This window comes from Vicugna pacos, chromosome 16, assembly GCF_048564905.1.
Source record: "Vicugna pacos chromosome 16, VicPac4, whole genome shotgun sequence".
Taxonomy (NCBI): Eukaryota; Metazoa; Chordata; class Mammalia; order Artiodactyla; family Camelidae; genus Vicugna; species Vicugna pacos.
This window is the reverse complement of record NC_133002.1, coordinates 26,945,738-26,953,437: the sequence shown is the minus strand read 5'-3', so window position 1 is coordinate 26,953,437 and position 7,700 is coordinate 26,945,738. Positions and strand designations below refer to the sequence as shown.

The 7,700-nt window shown below is 48.8% G+C and overlaps 1 long non-coding RNA gene across 1 annotated transcript; it reads left to right on the top strand.

Annotated features, from left to right (window-relative positions):
* Positions 1-2,479: 2,479 nt before the first annotated feature.
* LOC140686065 (uncharacterized) lies at positions 2,480-5,935 on the top strand. Its single transcript, XR_012059513.1, has 3 exons — positions 2,480-2,586; positions 2,734-2,941; positions 5,706-5,935. It is a non-coding gene; the product is annotated as an uncharacterized lncRNA (long non-coding RNA).
* The last annotated feature ends 1,765 nt before the right edge of the window (positions 5,936-7,700 follow it).

Below are 7,700 nucleotides of genomic sequence, written 5' to 3'. Positions count from 1 at the left end.
CAGGGACGGTGCCTGGTGTGGGGAGAGGTCATGGGACACTCCGGGGGCAGGGGCGGTGGTGCTGGGGAAGGCAGGGGATGCAGTGAAGGGTGGAGGGAGCAGGGTCCTTTGCTTGGGGGTGCGAGTTCTTTGGGAGACCACAGGGAATGGCACACATCATCCCCACCCTATACCCCAAATTCCTAGCCCCGCCAACACAGGGGCTGCTCTGCATCCTCTCAACGTGGCTCTCCTGTAAGACCGCACCCAACCAGGCATCTGGCACCCTGCCCTACCTCCCCTCTTGGGACAGATCCCGTCTTCTTGGAAACTGCCTAGCAGCGCGTATTCAAGGCCGGCAGCCGGCCTGGCGGATCTGCACTTCAGGTGCCCTACCTGGCCAGCCGTGCCTGCCTGGGCTCAGTCCTCTATCTTGCCCACCGGTAGCCTGGGTCCACTTCCGGTGCAAGCGGAGGCCGCGGAGCCCAGGCTGAGCCCCGCACACAGACAGGTGAGGGTGCCCCCGCCCCGCTGCCCCGCCACCCCGCCCACTGTTGGCAGCATTGCCCCAGCCTCCGGCCGGTGCCACCTGCAGCTGAGGACCTCCGCGCGGCCCCGCCCGCCCCGGCCCCACCCAGCTGCCCCATAAGCCTCCCCCCACCCCCGTCCTGGCCGCGCCCTTGCTCCCATTGGCTCCGAAAGTTCTGCTCTCGCACGTCTAGCCTCGGGAAGACGCAGACGCAAGCGCTAGGGGAGGGCCCAGCGGCGTTGCCATGGATACAGACGCCGCGCTCCTCGCGGGCCGGCGTGCGCTTCTGGGGCAGGCAGCGGGCTCCGGAAGTGTGCAGCTGCCCGGGACCATGGCGGTGTTTGCTGCTGGGGATGGCGGCTTGCTTGGCCGGGCCACTAGTTCTGGCCGCGTCAGTCGGCGGCCGACATCCTTTCTGGGGCGGCGTCTCACAGACGGTAAACGTACGGCAGCGCCGTTGGCGGGGCCAGTGGACATGGACCGGGGTGGGATCCGGGTTGGTGTGGCGGCCGGGGAGGGCTGTGGTGCCGGGGAGCGGGTTGGGGCGGGGGGGACAGGGCTGGGGCACAGCCTCCGGCTTTCCTCCCCCTCGGGCTCTGGGGCTTGGACCGCGAGTCCGGGTAGCCCTGCGTGGCCGCGGCCTCCCAGAACCCCTGGGAAGGGCAGGTGGAGGACCCGTCTTTTATGAAGCGGGGCCTTACCCGCGTTTTGAAGAGCCCCAGAATCAGATGTTGGAATAGGGTGGTTTATCAGCCTTGTATATCAGCAGGGAAATTTCAGTTCCATCCAGATGTTGGCTCCTTCGCTAAAACTCAGGAATAAGACAAGGGTCAGTGTCAATTAGCAGTTATCTAGGGCTTGACTCAAAATAGACTGTGCGGGGTGTAGAGATGGTAGATGGGCCCTCCCTTTCAAGGTTGGTAGTCTTCTGGGATTAGAGGCCTCAGTTGAGGATTACATCCTCATCTGCAGTAATGGAGGTTGTGGGAAACATTAACACAGAGAAGGGAGTGGTGTTGCTGCGGTAACTCATTAAAGAAGCCAGGACACTTGCCTGGCTCTTGTGTAGGAGAGTCTCGCCTAGGGTAGGGCAGCAGTTATCAAAGTGAGTCTGAGGCCCCTGAGATGCAAGACTATTTTCGTAGGAACGCCGGGAAGTCACCTGCCTTTTGCACACTCTTGCACTCCCGAGTTTCCTGTGGGGTTTTCCAGGGAAAACCTAGTCTGTGATATCACAAAACAGGTAATGTAGAGGCAGATAGAATTAAGCTCTCACCAGTCCAAAAGAGATTCTCAGAAATTAAAATCACTGCTATTCCTCTCATTAATGATTTTTGTTTAGAAAAATATACTTATTTTTTGCTTAAGAGTATTAATGGTATCATGTAGTAGGTTGTTATTATTTTTAAGTGAACTCATAAGCATTTTTTAAAGTTCTTATTTAACTTCTAACACAGGAACTATTGATAGATTTAACCCACATAAACAGCAGCCTTTTGAAGTCCTCAGTATTTAAGAGTGTACAGGGGTCTTTAGGCCAAGAAGTTTGAGATCCCCTGGAGAACGGGTGCTCAGGTACTAGTCAGGTGCTTAGCGTTGATAGACAGATGCCAAGATGTCTTCTGCATGTGCTCCCGGACTCGAAATAATTGGCCACACAGAGATCGGTGGGCAGTGCCTCCACTATACAAACCAGAAGCTGCTGAACGTGTCTTGAGTCTAGGCCATGTGCTGTGCAGAGATTCCCATTGTATCTGTTCTATCTAAGCTGGGATTCCTGTGCAGAGACCTGGCTCTGAAGACCCGCTCTCCTTTGCTCCCTGCCAGGTACCTTCTGTGTTATGTCAACCCTCCGGAGGGCTTCAGCCTCCGTAGGGGCGTCTGTATCCACATCGCCTTCCTCCTGAAGACCCTGCTGAAAATGGAAGAGTCGGTGCTGGTGATACCCCCTTGAGGCCGCCTCTACCATTAGCAGAGCCTGGACATCCACCAGGTCCGGATTCCCTGGTCTGACTTTTTTGATCTCTCAAGTCTCAACAGAAACATCCCTGACAATGAGTATGAACAGTTCATTGCAGGTGAGATGGTGATCGTTTAACTGGGGCCAGACGGTTTTTGTTCTGGTTCCGATGTGAACATCGGGCCGTCTTGCTTCGGGTTTGTCAGTCTGCTTAGGGGCCATGCTCATGTTTCCTGCACTGCAGGTGAATTTGGTCTTTCCACAGTTTTTCTCAGGAAATATATCTGAAGTGTATGAGCTCTGTGTTCCCTCCCCTCTGAAAACCCTGGCCTTCTGGTGAGATGGAGCGGTGACAAGGAGGCCACTGCCACAGAGGCCTTGTCCCAGCAGGACTCGCTCCCTGGGCAGTAAGGGCCATTCTTACCTGAAGGAAAACACGATGTATGTGTACCATGGGCCACGTGCTGGAGAAGGTATGTAACCTCTCATTCAGTATAATTTGGTCCTGCTCAAGCTTCCCATTTTACTTTTTGTAGGAGGTAAGATTTGAAGATTTTCTTTGAATACAGCTATTTAGAGCTTATCTTTTTTTTTAATTGAAATGTGGTTGATTTACAATGTTTAGTTAGTTTCAGATATACAGCTGTTTTGTTAGTTTCAGGTATACAGCATAGTGATTCAGTTGTACATATACATAGTCTATTCTTTTTCAGGTTCTTTTCCATTATAGGTTGCAAGATACTGAACATTTTCCCCTGTGTTCTACAGTGAATCCTTGCTGTTTGTCTGTTTTACATATAGTAGTTTGTAATTGTTAATCCCAAACTCCTAAGTTTGTTTCCTAAGTCTGTGAGTCTGTTTTTGTTTTGTAAATAAGTTTATTTGTATCTTTTTTAAAAATTCCACATATAAGTGGTATCATATGTTACTTGTCTTTCTCTGTCTGAGTTATTTCACTTTAGTGTGATAATCTCCAAGTCCATCCATGTTGCTGTAAATGGCATTATTTCCTTCTTTGTTACAACTGTGTAATATTCTTTTATATCTAAATACTACATCTTTATCCAGTCATTTGTCAGTGGGCGTTTAGGTTGCTTCTATGTCTTGGTCATTGAAAACAATGCTGCTGTGAACATTGGGGTGCAGGTATATTTTGAAATTAAGGTTCCCTCTGGATATATGCCCAGGAGTGGGATTGCTGGATCAAATGATGTCTTTTTTTAGTCTTTTGAGGTATCTCCATATTGTTTTCCACATTGGCTTCACCAAACTACATTCCCAGCAATAATGTAGGAGGGTTCCCTTTTCTCCAAGCCTCTCCAGCATCTATGGTGAGTGGATGTTTGAATGGTGGCCATTCTGAGTAGTGTGAGATGATAACTTATTGTAGTTTTGATTTGCATTTCTAAGATAATTAGCGATATTGTGCCTTTTTTTCATATGCCTATTGGCCATTTGTATATCTTCATTGGAGAATTGCTTGTTCAGTTGTTCTGCCCATTTTTGGATTGGGTTGTTTATTTTTTTTCTTATTAAGTTGTATGAACTATTTTTATAGTCTACAAGTTAAGCCATGTTCAGTCTCATCTTTTGCAAATATTTTCTCACATTCCATAGGTTGTCTTTTCATTTTGCTTATGGTTTCTATTGCTTTGAAATAGCTGATAGGTGTAACTAGGTCCCATTTGTTTATTTTGGCTTTTATTTTCTGTTGCTTGGGTGGATTGCCCTAGGAAAACACTGCTGAGATATATGTCAAATAATGTTTTGCCTATGTTTTCTTCTGAGAGTTTTTTAGCGTCTTGTCTAATGTTTAAGTCTTTAAGCCATTTAGAGTTTGTTTCTTTTTTGTTTTTTTTTTCAACTCTATTATATGCTTTCGATTTGTGGTTACCCTATTTTTCAAGTATATCAACCCATTATCATATCTATTTCCTTTAGACTGATAATCACGTAGGCTCCAACACATCCTAAGAATAATGAGAAAAAGGAAAAAGAAAGAGAAAAAAATCTATCTTTTCTTGCTACCGTCTCCCTTTCCCACCTTTTTGTATTTTGATATACATTTTCTTTTTTACATCTTCATGTTTATTGTCTTGTAACTCGTTATTTCATTTCCAATGATGGTTTTCCCATTTCTATAGCATCCTGCTTCCTTTCTGTTTAGAGTAGAACCTTTTAATGTCTCTGTTTGGTTCCATAATGCTGAATTATCTCCCTAACCCCCTCCACCCTGAGCCTCTGAATACTCAGTACAGGGAAGCCAAACCATCCTAGCCTTCATCAGTCTTGGGATGCAATCTTCAGAGTGGGAAAGAAGAATCATTGAAAAATAATATTCTGTTTGTTGCTTTCTACCCTTGCCCAGAGAGTGAGAATCACCTCTGAAGGCGGAGGAAGAAAGATGGGGGCATGGGGCACAAAGTCTTTTCTCCTTTTGCTACTGAAAAAATGATTTCTTTTGTAATTAGTGATGATGCCCTTTAAATTGGTAAGATCGAGATTCCACAGCTTCAGCGCCTGTGAATAACCAGCTGGGAGAAAGCTCTCCAGGGCCCCTGCAGTGGGAAAGGCAGCCCCTCTGAGCACCTGTTGTTCTGTATTCTTCCGGCCTCCACACAGTTTCGCTAGGCACTGTGCAGGACGATGCAGTTCCCCAAGGTGGAGGACTGGGAGACCCCTGCTTGGTGGCAAGCCACAGGAGCCCACACTTGAAGGACAAAATGAAGAGTAGTGGGGCGGGCATAGGAACAGAGGATGGTTGAGACCCAGGATAGTTTCCTGGAGGCCAGCAGGTGAGACTGGCGGGACAGATGGGGCCCTGGTGCATGGGCAGTCCTTGAGGGATCTGAAGCAAAGATATGAACCAAGATACTGGATTCGTGTGGGGGTAAATCGCCCCCTGGAGGCCACGTGGCAGTGCAGCGAGCCCAGGAGGAGAGGGCATTTCCCCAAAGTTGGGTTGACAGATCACAACCAACTCACTGGGAACCGAGAGGTACAGAGATATTGTTAACTTTTTGTCCCTCTTCCCGGAAAAAAAATTGCTTCCTGTTGAATAGCCTGTGTAGTTAGTGAGAATTAAATACATGAAGTAACATTTCCTCAAAAGTCATCCATTGTGCAGTTGTTAATAATGGTCAAATGCAAACTTGAATAGATTAAATCAAACAGTCATCATCGTATTTTAAAATCTTTTAAAATAAAATATCTTGCTGTCTTTGTTCTTCATTTCAGGGTTCACTTGGTGATAATAGTAACAAAAGCAACAGCAAACCTTTAAAGAATTCTGTCCTGCTGTTCAAGGAACTCTGTGTTCATGACAAACAAATGAGGTGGCACTTTACAGGAAGGACAGTCATTAATCACACAGCTAGTAAATGGCAGGGGTGGGACTTGAACCCAAGCTGTCTGACCCCAGAGCCCCCTCTCAGGCCCTTCAGTGCAGCTCATCACTTGGTATGCCCAACAGAGGCCAGCATTAAAGAGCAGCATGACCTTGGCTGCTTGGCCTCTGTTTCTTCATCTGTAGAATGGGGGTGTGGGCAGTGAACTCTGTGAGCTCAGTGGTCACTTCCTCCAGCTCTGCTATTCTACTGCTTTGAGTTAATTTAAGAAGTATCCGAGCCCCTGAATGGCCCACCCATAGGCTGGCGCTTTGCTAGGCCGTGGGTTACGGAGAAAAATAAGATCAGCCTGCTTCTCCAAGGAGCCTGTGTCCCTCCACGGCAAACGGCTTTGAGGCCCAGGCTCCCTCGCTGGCAGTCGGGGACTGGGCAGGAATGTCTGATAGAAGATGGAGGCAGAGCCCTTCCGGGAACAGTGGTGGCCACAGAGCTATCAGGAGCGGGAGCATCTGTCCAGGCTGCTGAGAGGGGGGCCCTCATGAGGCCAGTAGCCCCCCCAAACTAAGCCCTCAGGACAAAGATCCAGCCATTCCTGCAGTGTCACAACAGAGCCAGTCCATCCTCATCACTGTGCCCCTGTGCTCCTTTGTCCTGGGGCCTCTCTTCCCCCTACACCCAGAAGACTCATCTCTCTCTCTTCTCTGAGTGTCCCCTCACTTCACCCATGGTCCCTGCTTCCTAGGCCACCATCTCTGGAGTTGACGATTTGCCCCCTCACACTCTCCGTTTGATCAGGAGCCTGGGTTGACCTCCTTGTGCTCACTTTCCCCCATGAGGTGATTTCTCCTCCTCTCTTGGGAACACCTGGAAAACCCAGTCCATTCCTAGCAGTGCCTGCCACCCTGGCCTCCCTGCTCATCTGCCTCAGTCAGGAGCAGCTGGACCACCAACTCTGTATTGCCTCACCGCCTACCATCAAGACGTCAATGTTGATTCTCCCTCCACCACCCAGTATGGTCATTGTAGGGTCTTCTTCTCCGTCAGCCTGAGCCAGACACCTCCCATTCACCCTACCCCCGGGCTCATACCCGAGCGTGTCTCCACCCCAGGTCCAGCCTCTCTCCTTTATGTGCCCAACTCTAGCCATCCAGCTGCTTCTCCACCAGCCTCGTTGGCCCTCCTTCACCCTCACTGGGGCATCATGCACTGACTCCTCTGCTTTCCTACCTGTCCACGTTCCTCTTACTTCCACTTCCCCACCTTCCAGCTCTGCATCCACAGTCAGCACTCTCTTTATGACAAACAAAACTCCCTTGACCCTTGATCTTTTCATTTCCTCACCAGGATGACTACCATCTCGGTTCACCCAGCTCTATTTGTTCTGAGCCTGCAGGCAGCAGGCTCTCCCAGCACAGATTTCTAAGACTACAAATCAATGCCCAGCATGTTGCCACTGCCAGGCAATCCTCCAGGATTTCTCTAGTGAGCACATTTCCCCACTTGCCACACAGTGGTGTCAACATTCTATGCTCTCTGCACACCTCTAAGCTTCCCTCTGTCTCTTCCCTGACTCCCAGCAGATGGCCTTGCCTCCTGCTTCAGAGAGAATGACATGTTACTTGAAGGGAACTCGCTCACCTGCAGCAAATCTGCTCACCTCACCTTTTATCTGTCCCTCTCCCACCTGGACTCTAGCTGTAGTTGTTCTTAATTTAGTGAGTTTAGTTGACATATATATACACAGTTAAAAGCTTAGCACACTATAGGCTACCTTCTTGGGCTTACTTTTTCAATTTAACATAGGGTGTATGATGCATCCACTTCGTTGCATGTACCTGCAGTTCATTTGTTTTAACTGATCTTAAATGTTGTGTGTGTGAAAGTA